At 43.9% G+C, this 12,151-nt stretch overlaps 1 protein-coding gene across 2 annotated transcripts in view; it reads left to right on the top strand.

Annotated features, from left to right (window-relative positions):
• The window catches only part of ADAMTS9 (ADAM metallopeptidase with thrombospondin type 1 motif 9), a 166,014-nt gene that overhangs the window by 105,205 nt on the left and 48,658 nt on the right, over window positions 1–12,151 (top strand). The window lies entirely within an intron of this gene.

Here is a 12,151-nt window from a genome sequence, read left to right as displayed (position 1 = left end):
AGTAGACTGTAAAGTCATATAGGCTATGGGAACTAGAAAGGCATTTGTGTGTTTCTTTTGGTTTTAAAAGGATACATTTTAATTTTGTACTAGTATATCCCCTGCAACCTGTCCCATTCCTCTCCAAATCTGAGTAGCCAAATGACAAGCTTTATGTAATTGGACAGTTTAAAATGTATATTCTAAAGGCATACATTAAAAAATATTTTTGAATTGGAAATGATGCTTAGTGATATAAACAAAAATATCTGGGGCTTAACATTTGTTTTCTTTTCCTTTTACTAATATCGCTGTTAGATTCACTGAGTCTGAACGATGAAATATGAATGCTCCATTTAGTGAATTTATGGATAATGATAAAGCATAGCCAAAAGACAAGCGTGTGATTAGAACAAATGGTTCTGCACATGTAAGAGGAGATAGGTATAGGAAAAAGCTCCCCGAAATTCATCAGACCTCATTCTTGTGTTCAGGTAACTGTAAAATACTCCCACATTTGTCAGTTCTGTTCTTTGTTCACCTGCAATACATTTCAGAAATCATTTCTTATTAAAGAAAAATAAAGAAAACACTGTAACAATACGTTTGGAAGTTTTAAGACATCCTGCACTTTTCAAAAAATTATAAATCATAAAGATGAGCCCAGACACCTTCTGGTGCCACATTCCCTACTGAGCCTCCAGTTTTCACTGTAATTTATTATGGTAATTGAGGGTGCAAGGATCCAAATAAGGGAGTCCCTATATGAGTTTGACATTTTTATAAGGTGCTGACTAGGTGAATATAATAACTTTATAACTTTATAAGGTGAAACTAATATTTCTTGAAAGCATATGATCATAGCTGACATTTATTGAGTATTAACTATGTACCAAGCCAAGTTAAGCAAGTACACATCACATTCAACCCAGGTTACCCTGTGAGGGAGGTGTTTTTAATGATCTATGTGATAATCTACTTTAGTGATAAGACTTCAGTGTCAGTATACTCACTGTATTAGTCCTGCTTATTTTGATTGAAACAAATAGCCCATGTTCATAATGAGATTTTTAAACTCCTGTTCATATTTGATAAAGGATATGCCTAACATTCAAACTCCATCTCACCTCAAACTTATTGAGCGAGTATTGACTGTTCCTGTCACTCCAATGACAGAAAAAAAAAAATCCCAGTTTAATCCTGTTATCGGCCAGTTCCCATAACCAGCAGTTATGACCACTTCAAACAAGCGGTTATGTTTAGGGAATGGCAAAACACAGTTCCCTATCATTTTAAAGAAATCATTTAGCCAGATTAGGAGGAGGATGGAAAGATTAGACCATAAGGAACATCACATTAAATGCATATGCATTGTTTATAAATGTGAGATTTTTTTTTTAACTAACAAAGACACATCTTAAACATACTGCTTAGTGCCTTAAAAAAAAAAAAAAAAAAGAAAGAAACATATTATCTGGCTTACCAATATGAAGTATAAAAAATGAGATAGTTTTTGAAATCAAAACATTACAACATGTGAAATTACTAAGTTTACCTGAATTTAGTGTAGATTTAGTCTCCAAACCACTCATCTAAAAATGTGTTCAAAACAAGCCCAGTGCTGGCCTGCATCTAGTTCATTGGAGATAAATCTTAGCTGACCATTTTTTCTAGTGTTTTAGTGATTGTTTGCCTGTCTCAGACTCTGTTCCTACCTCCGACAGCTGATATTTCATGAGAGCTTGACAGGTTTCCACTTTTACAGTTTTAAAAAGTCCAAAGGCGGGGGCAGGGCGGGGGCGGCAGCGGTGGAGGCTCCTAGGCCTGAGGAGGAGGGCGCCTCTGCTGACTCACGTCAGAGGCGCCCTCTGGAATGGAGAGGATTGGAAACTGGAATGTGGAGTGGGAGGCGAGGTTGAGTCCAAGTCTAACTGGCTGGTGGGGAATCCTGACCAGTGAAGGCAGTCAGGGAAGATTTATTTTATGAGGGGGAGGTAAAAAATTCTGGGTCATTCCTTAAAAAAATAGAAGTCATTCATTCCTCAGCAAATACTTTTTGTGTGCCCGCTGTGAGCCAGCACTGTTCTAGGTACTGAGATGCAGCATGAACAAGGCAGAGCTATTCATTCCAGGGGAGAGAGAAAATCTGGTATTAAAGGAATAAAATTACACATGTAATTAAAGAACTGACCCTTTTTTTTTTTTCCTGGAAGCCTCACTAAACCATAGAAATAAAAATAAAAAAATACATATTGCAATTAGGACACACACACACACACACACACACACACACACACACATACACACAGGGTGGGCAAAGAAGGTTAATTATAATAATAAATAATAATACAAGAATAAACTTTCATACTTCCATGTACTCACAACTATAAATCTACTTTTGCCCATCCCTGGTGGGGAGGGGGCAACAAAGATATATATATATAGCTGCTAATGAACTTTGTTTAATAAATACAAATTATTGATCCTATCTTTCCTTTTAAATATATACTTTCCCAATCATTTTCAGGGATAAATGCTCCCTGGCTAATGGCATGAAACCTTTAAAAACCTCCCAGCAGGGAATATGCTTCTATTCGCTTTTACACTGGAACCCAGAAGTGAGTTCAGTGGCTTGGAAGCCAGGATAATTGGAGGGCCTGGCTCCCTGCCGCTCCCTGCTGAGGTTCCCAGCCCCCAACACGTGTGGGGAGCTGTGGCCAAGAGCAAACCCCCCCCCCCCTTGGTTACTCAGTGGGTACCAATGTCTGGAACGTGTGCATTGCCACCTCCCACCTTTGCTTCTTGTTTCCTCTAAACTGGGGTCATTTCCATGGATGGTTTTAATGACCACAACTTCCCTTTCTAGAAATTTATCAAATAGAACATGGGCAGCCTAGGAAAGAGTGCACAGGAAGATGTATGGAAGATAATCAATATATACAACAACAATTACAACAACTCTACAAAGCCATCATTCTTAGCCAGGTCTGCACCCCCTTTCTCCTCAGGAAGAGGTTATGCCTTGGCCAGCACAGCCCAACAACTCTCTGCAGAAATGTTGTTGAGGGAAATGTTGTCTGGCTTTGCTCTCCGATATCAAGCCGCTAGCCACATGTGGCTAATACTGAGCACTTGAAAAGTGGCCAAGTTCAACTGGGAAGTGCATTTTGAATTTTATTTCATTTTAATTACTCTTAAGTTCAAGCAGCCATCTGTGGCCGGTGACTACCATACTGGACAGGGCAACCTAGGCAACAATGCATCTTTAGCAATTAATAATCAACTGGCAAAGAAGCCAATAAACTTATAAAAATAAGCGGGCGAGAAAAGCCCTGGCTCAGCATGGAGGGGGCCCTATTAGGATGCCCGTCCCTGCAGTGAGTGGCATTCTCTTGCCTTTCTGTTCTGTGCCTTTGTTCTGGAACACTTCCGTGGGTGTTCCCTGACAGCTGGGCGTTAGAAAGAGCAGAGGACAATAAAAAAGAGAAGCTATCAGAACCAGCTGTCTTGGGAGTAGTTACTCCCGGGCCTCGATGTCAAAGCAGCTGTTCAAACAAATGCTCCTCTTGTACAGCTCAGAGTTCAAGTTCATCCTGGCAGTAAGTTCAGTTCAGGAGAAAGCATGTTTATGTGTGCAGTGGGCTGGAAGGGCAAGGCTTGATGGATGCTCGTCAGGAGAAGGCCAAAATGGAAAACATCGGGTAGCTACCTACCTGGTGGAAGCCTGACTCCCGAGAAACTCTTTGGAGGAGAGTTTCCAGAAGGCAGCTTTGCACAGGTGCTGAGCCCCGTCGGTGGAGGCTGAGCCGTCAGCTTTGCAGGGCTCTGTGTCAAAGACGCTTCCAAAGGAGCACAGTCGAGGGATAAGGGGATGAATATGAGAAAATTGTTTCTCTTAAAATTAAAACAAGCCGTAAAGAGCAAAATTTGGGCCTGCTAGAAGATTCCGAGGAAGGGGGAAAAGCATCCAGTATTGAGTAAGCACACATTAGTTGATGTTTCTGACATTTTAATATGTAAAGAGAACTTCAGTAATGGGAGGTTATAGATCGAAGTGTTTTCTTTACTCAGAGATGTACAGATCTTGGGGATGATAGATTAGGTTTTGTTAAAGCCAGTTAGGGGGGTCTGCAGATGTTTGTGGAGATAAGGGTTGTTGTAGAATGTGTATGCTGTTGTGTACAAGTGAACTCTGAAAAATGATGAAATTAAAATGTATTTGAAAGTTATCTCACATTAATAACTCTGGCTGAAATAAAGCAGATGAACTGCAGTGAGATATCTCCACACTATTTCTTGAGCAGAAGCTAAGCTACAGGAGTTGAACTCTTCCTTTGCCGAATCTTGCTCATCCCCATTGGTAGGACAGCAGCCCCTGGGAGCTCTGTCCTACAGTCTTCCTGGCTCCACTCTCATCCCCCCACTTCCGCTGTCCCCCTCAGTCTGCGTGCCCGTGAATGATCAGGCATGGTTGTGGTGGGGAGCTGTGTATGATAAAGGGAGGGAAAATATAACGGGAAAAAGGGTGGGTTTGATTCCTTTTTCTTAGCTAGACGGAGGAAGAAATGTACGCGTAGCCACCATGTTTCAACTGGAAAACCTGTTTCTCAAATCATTTATTTAATTCCCCCAAACCTTAATATTCTTTGGGCTGAAGAGGCCCAGGGTTCAAACCTGCTGCCTTACTCAATGCGGGCATACCAGAAGCAGTAGAGGAATGAATGAATGAGCCCAGCTACTCTGGAACTGGGCTGCTGATTGCACTGGCCTAGAAATGTGGAAATAAAGGACTAACTTGTAGAAAGGAATCATTAAAAAAAAATACATAGGATTGGGGGGGGGGGGGTGTTGTGTCAATAGTGATTTTCTGACTTGGGGATTTGTGTGGTATTTCTGTAGGAGAGTGTCCTTGATTTGGGGAAATGAGTGTTTTGGAGATGACAAGACATGATGTTTGGAAATTGCTCTCAAATTGTCCAGGAAAAGACAAAATAATATTGGCATATATGTGTATATGTAGTGTCCCAAAAATGTATACACAAACTTGGAATAATTATAAAGGCAGTGTTTATTGAAATATTTTTCATTTTCAAAATTGAGCTATCAGCTGTTATTGAAGTGTACATACATTTTTGGGGGAATATATATATATGAAGGAAGGAGTAAATGTGAAATGTTGGAAGTTGAGGAATCTGGATAAGGGGGTTTACAGTTCTTTGTGATGCTTTTATAATTTCTCTTTAAGTTTGAAATTTTTCAAAATAGGTTATTTTTTAATTTTTCTTAAACATAAATATGTTGAGAGTGTGTATTTTACTTCACAAGGAAGTGAAGAGTGGGTCTGGATTTATTGCAGGACTTTAACATTTTTGACACATTTTACGAAGCTGTTTTTAATCTCAGATTTGTGCTGTAACATCAATAAAAGTGGGTACTGCAGCCAGAGCTCTGCATAAACAGAACCCTTCCTGGTTTTTTATTGGCCTTTTCCCCGTGGCTTTCTCTTCCCCTGTCTCTGTCTCCCTCTCTCCCTCCCTCCCTCTACCACCTCCCACCCAAGGAGCTAAAATGAAAGGCCTCTGGGAATGCTGCGTTTTCTCCCCCCCTTTTCCCAGGGAAATGCACTTTTATTGCAAGTCTTGTCAGTAAATACTTGGACATACACAGACTCCTTTATTTTCTATCCGCTGCTCCTGGTCACAGCCCAGAGTCCTTTGAAAAAGAAAATGTGTACTGTTTGTTTTCCTTGCACTTAATAAAAGCCCTCTTGCAACCAGCTCACCTATTCCCACATTGCAGTTGGCCCTTTCTTAGTCAAATCTTTCTTTCTTTCTCCTTGGTTGTCTCTTAATCAGACTCAAAGTGTCCAGGATCCCCTCAGCAACAGCTGGTCATGGGCACAATGCTTGTCCATGGCAGTTGGGATCTCCATTGCTGTGCGTGGAGATTGATTTCATGTTGTACATGTCATGTTCTCTATAGATCAGAGCTTCCCTACCCTTTGAACCTAAGATCTTGACCTTGTTGGATGGATGTTCAGCAGGCCCTTTACCACTCCATTCAAAAGAAGCTGTGTGCCCTGCCCCCATCAGGTCAATTAAAATCAATTCCATTTTGAGAGCTTGTTGAAGGACTTTCTCAAAACCTGGGGATAATTCAGTGGTTCTCAGTTGGAAGTGATTTTTACCCCGACCCCCACCACAAGTGGACACTGGGCAGTGTCTGGAGATGTCGTTCGTTGTCACAAATGGGTTGGGGGTGCTTCTGGCCTCTAGTGAATAGAAGCCAGAGCTGTTGCTGAGCATTTTACAGTGCAGAGCATAGCCCTCACCAACGATGAAGTCTCTCACCCAAAATGCTGAAATGGTGCCAAGGTTGAGAAACCCTGCGGAGACATCTGGTGAAGAGACAGAGGAGTCCTAGTCAAAAGTCAGAGTTGAAGGCACAGCCACAGGCCCCGTGGAATGACACTGGTTAGCTATCAGAAAGCAGTTCTCTCTGGAGAGTTAAATTTCCCATAAAATATTATGTGGGATCCCAGGAAGCTATCAAGGTCAGTCAAAGGAGGAGCTAAAAATTCAAGGTCTCCAAGTTGTCTCACCAGACTGTGAATCTGCACACCAGCAAGCAGCATCGCGCATTCTTTCCTTGGAGGAGGAGGGATTTGTAAAGCTTACAGGTGTGCCCACGGCGACCCACCCGCAGGAGTGGCCAACTTTGGAAAGAAAGGCGTAAATGAGAATGGGCATCTCTGAGAAAGCCAGGGCTAGCAACAAAATAAAATAAATCTTTTTTAAAAAGAAAGGAAAGAAAACCTGGCTTTCTCCAACATGTTCATACATTTGGATCCTTCTGATGGCGCCGACAGCTCATATGTACATGTTCCTTTTAATTTTACATTTCAAACAACAGAACCTCCCTCATCCATGATAGAATCTGCATGTATGTCACGGTCCAGCTCTATCTAGGAATTGGTGTCAGAGTTGCATATTTAGGCCTTTTTGGGGGTGGTACTCTTTTAAAAGTAGGATTCGTCCTAGTTCGCATTTTATCTAGGGAATAGCAGACTACCTTTCTGATCGGAACTGAGACAGTGAGTGGTCCAGAAAGTGTCCCGTGGGTTGTAAATGGGTATGGAGCAGGGTTTCCCTACCTCAGTGCTGCTGATATTTGGGACCGGATAATTCTGTTGGGGCTGCTCTGTGCACTGTGGCATGTTGAGCAGCACCCGTGGCCTCTGCCCACTGGGGGTCAATGGCATATCCTCTTCGTTGTGACAACCAGCAGTGTCCTCAGACGTCGCCAAGTGCCCCCTAGGCAGGACTGCCACCCCCACCCGCCGTTGTATGGGTTTCTTACAGAACGCTTCTTCCATGTCCTCCTGGTAGAGCCTGCAGCATTTCCCCAACATGTTTGATGACAGTCCCTCCCTTCCTCCTCTCGGGACGATGAATCTTTCCGTTGCAGAGATCTCGGGTTTCCCCACCAGTCTTTTTCACCCATCGCAAAAGCCGTGGGCCGGTGCCCCGCTTTCCCAGATGAGTGCCACTAATTGGCCCTTCAGGCCATGAACTTCCGGGGAAGAAGGTTTCTGAAGGTCTGCCGCCACAGCACACCCCCTGTCCCCTTTCCCAACGGCCCCTGCTCTCACAGACAGTGAGTGATGTGCACTCAACTCCACCCCCCACGCCACAGACACACATGCAGACTCAGAACAGCAGTTCAGCGCTGAGACTGTGCGTCAGGGAACATTTCAGGTGGTGCATCTCCTGGCCTTAGAAGGACAGTGTCTCAGCTCTTCTTCAGAAAGGTCACTAACAAAGGCCACACACCTGGCAGTGACTCCGAGGCCCTGAGATGGAGGAGACATCTACCAGTAGAGGAAAGGCAAGCCAAATGGACCCAAGACAGTGGCATCGACCTCAGAAGTTTTATGGCAGGACCTCGCCCTAAGGAAATACTGGGTTTTCCCCACAAGGGGTAGACTTTATTTGGCGGGAGACCGCAGACATTTTTATTAAAAGAAGACATGCACATTGGTGCCCAATGTAGAAGTCTTGGTTTTCTAGCCAGCAAGTGGGGGCCACCTTCCAGAGTTAACTAGAACCTTAAATTAACAATGGACTATGTAAAAAGCCTTTTAAATTAGAAATTGAGTTTTGACTTTCACCTAGTTATAAACGTACCAGTGATTCTAGGCTATAAATTGGGCACAAGCAAATGTTCAAGAAATAAAAAATGCGAAGACACAGCCACCCCTGAAAAGCTCACTTCCCCGAAGGAATGAGTCTCTCCACATCCCAGTCACCAAAGGATGACCAGTCTTACATGTCTTGATGTGGCACACTTGACCGGAAGTGTAGAAATAATACCAAAGGCCCCGTTTGCTGAGCCCTTGCTGTGAGCCAAGCCCTGGGATGGTCCTTTGTGTGCATAATTGCTAAGCCTCATGTAATCCTTGCAAAATGGACCTTGTTATGTAGGCAGGAAAAGTGGACTGCGGGGAGGCTAAGCAAGTTTCCCAACATCTTATAATCAGTGAATCTGGGATCCAGACATAACTGACCCCCAAGCCCCAGTGCTTTCCCACTTTCAAAACCTCTAGAAATACTGACTTTGAAATGTGACACATAAAAGAAACAATCTCTTGCCCAGAACCCGTTTAGCACTCCTCTGCATTTTAAAAGCCATAGAGCTTAGTCCTTAGCATCTGAACATGTCCCAGGGTTTTCAGCCAGGTTCCTGGTTTTGTTTATTTTCCTTATCAAAAGTGGGAGGTAGCTGAATATTTGCATTTTTGAATAAACCATTTTAACACTGCACTTGGTTTTGAGTGATTTTTAAAGGAGCTCAGAAGCTGGGCTTGGTCACCTGGCGTTCCCAGACCGGAGCTCTGAAAAGGGTGGGCTCCCCCAGGAACATTGACAGCCCCCAGCATGGTGTGGCGTGGCACATCTAGGGAGGGGTCTGCTGGACTCAAACTAGATCTTTCTGGACATGGCCTGCCCCTAACATTTGGGTAACAATGACCCCCTAATAGAGAGGCTTGTGGTGGTCAGTTTGTGGAGAGTGTGCAGGCAGGTGGCCATGATTCATGTCTGTCCAATTTATGCTACATTACACAATCTCGGGACCTGCGCTGGTTTTGTAGTCCTGGATATCCTGCACTCTTAGGGCCTTTTTCTAAATGAAAACAGTGTGAGCCTTCAGGTTTTGCTTTCAGATGTCTCCAGCTAGAATGGAAATAGGTATTACCTGACCTAGATAGGACCCGTTCTCGTCCATTATGTTTCTTTGTAGGTTATTTTAAATCTGTACCAGGTATATCTACATATTTCCATCTGGCAAAGGTATCGTTCTAAGGTAACAGTTTTGGGGAGGAGAAACATGTGACACCATGGTGTGGGGGGTGTCAGTCCTGGATCTGCAGGGCAGTGTGGCATCCTGAGTCCCTCGCTGCTGCCACTGCCATCTGTTATATCACGTTCTCAGATAACCTTCCTCTGAGATGTCTGGTGCAGCATTTGGTGCTGTAACTATACATTAAATATTAAACCACAAGAGTACTTAGCCGGTTTCGGACTCAATAGACACAGGAGCTAGGCGAGAGCAGTAGTTATGTATTTGGTCTGTACAGTAGGCTAGGCATTGTGCAGAATGTTGACTTAATCCTAAGAATGCTTGTGATGTAAGTGGTTCCAGATTCTAGCAGAGACTCTTCATTCACTGTTTCTTGCACTCATTTGTGTATCCCATAAGTGTGGGCGTGTGTTCCATAAACCAGGCACTGCTTTAGCCTCTGGGGATATAGCAGTGAACAAAACACACAAAAGTTATTGAACTCACCGAGCATACATTCTAGTGGGGCTGAGGAAATAACCTATAAATAACAAACTAAGAAAAGGGAAACGATATATTGTGAAAGTGATTGTTGACAGGGGTAAAACTAAATTAGAGAAGAGGGATAGAATAAATAGCAAGGAAGAATTGTAATTTGAAGGAGGCCAGGCAAGTCTCCATTAAGAAGGTGACATTTGAGCAGATTTGGGAAAAGACAAAAGCAAGCCACATGGATATCCAGGAAAAGAGTATTCCAGGGCCAGACCCGGAGGCAGGAGCACACGAGGCACCTCTCAGGGATAGCAAGGAGGCCTGTGTGGGTGGGCGGTGGGGTTGGGTGAGATATGAAGTTAGAGATGAAGCTGAGGGAGAGGAACATGGAGGTAGATCATGGGAGGGGAGAGGAAAGGTTAGAGCATGGAGGGTTTGTTCCTTACACCCAGTGAGGTAGGAAGCCATTGAGGGGAGAGGGGGATTGAATAGGAGCATAAATGTGTTTTATGATATTTATTTATTTAGTATACATTTTTATTGATTTCAGAGAGGAAGGGAGAGGGGGAGAGGGAGAGATAGAAACATCAATGATGAGAGAGAATCATTGATGGGCTGCCTCCTGCACGCCCCACATTGGGGACCAAGCCCGCATTCCCAGGCATGTGCCCTGACCAGAAATCAAACCATGATTCGTAAGTCCATGCTCAACTACTGAGCCACACCAGCTGGGCCATGAATTTTTTTTTAAAGAATGATTCTGGCTCCTGAAGTTAGAAGAAGCTGCAGGAGGAACAATATGGGAGCAGGGAGACTATGAGGAAGCCATTGCAGTAGCTCAGATGAGAGTGTTCACAATGGGAGCGGTGAAAGTGGGGGAGTCTGATGTACTTAAGGGAGAGACGAAGGATCAGCTGAGCGCTTGGATACGGGGTACAAGAGATGGAGGAGTTAGAATGACTCCCAGCGCCGCGCTCTGAGCAAGTGGGAGGTGGAGCGTCCCTTGGTTACCATGGGGAGGCTCTAGGAAGAGGAGAGCTGCAGAGGAAGATCAGGACATCTGTTCGGGGGATGCTGCATTTGAGGTTCTTATTAACCGTCACTTCATGCCTCTCTGAACAAAATTGGAAAGAGATGCTTGTTGTGGTTAGGCATCTTCCTTTGCATAAGATCACAAAGGAAGAGGGAGTACTGGTCAAACTAGGTTCTGATTGATTCCAAAGCCAAGTTCATAACTATCACACTCTCCTGCCTCAACCCTTGTATTTCCATCTGAATAAATCTCAGAATAGTATAGGAATCATTTAAATTCACAGAAAACCAAACATAATTCCAGCCACTTTGAATGCTAAGTCTTCCATGTTGGGAGCCATTTACACTTCAGCTGGTTTTTATTTCTTCTAGTCATTCTTTCATAGTGGTACTTTTGAGCCATTCCTTTCCCAAAAGACAAGCAGGAGGAGGAGATAAGAAAAGCCACAAAGAACTAGAATAGTGCATATTGACAGTGACTTGGTCTTATCTGAACCCCCAATACAGCAATGCAAAGTCGGAGGTCGGGCATCTAATTTAATAATGGTTAAAATGACTCCCTCCTGCTGCGATATAGTTCTCTGGGTACAAACCCAGATAGGTATGCACTTCTCAGCTCTGGGGTGGCATTAATATCTACCCCAAAGCAAAATGATTATATGAACTACTTTCCCAAAAATGTTGTAAATTTTTCAGCATTAAGATGTTTGATGTATTGGCATGTGAAGATGTTCCTTTCACACCAGGTTGATGGAGGAAGGGTTGATGGAGGAAGGGCCAGCAAGACTGGAAAATGCAATTAAATGAACTCTGTCCCAGTATCTGTTAAGAACTGAACAACACATGGACTAGCTCTTTGGTAGGAGGAAGCGATTCGAGGGCTGGGCATTGGTTAGGTATGGGAAAGTCCAGAGACCACCTGCAGGGTTTACTCCTCTACGGAAACGTTCCCAACGGTGACTTAAGCTTCCGGGTGTGTCCCTGACTGCCTGTGACATAGCACAAGTCATAAGTGGGCGTTCCTGGCACTGTCATCTTCTAGCAGAATGACATCTCTGGGTAGCCTTGAGCCCTCCTGCCTGGGCCTTTGGTCACGGTCCACCTTCAGAATGCCAAGAAACTTGGGTCACCATTCCCATCAGCCATAGCTTTTCCATCAATTACTTCTCAGATACTTCTTCACTTACCTTTGCAACGATTGAGAGTAAGGATCCTCACCCACCACCCTCCCTGACTTCCTAACTGCCCAATATCTCACCCACCACCCTCCCCAAGTTCCTAACTGCCCAATATCTCACCCACTGCCCTT

Source organism: Cnephaeus nilssonii (assembly GCF_951640355.1).
Source record: "Cnephaeus nilssonii genome assembly, chromosome: 17".
NCBI lineage: Eukaryota > Metazoa > Chordata > Mammalia > Chiroptera > Vespertilionidae > Cnephaeus > Cnephaeus nilssonii.
This window is presented reverse-complemented; position numbering and strand designations above follow the sequence as displayed.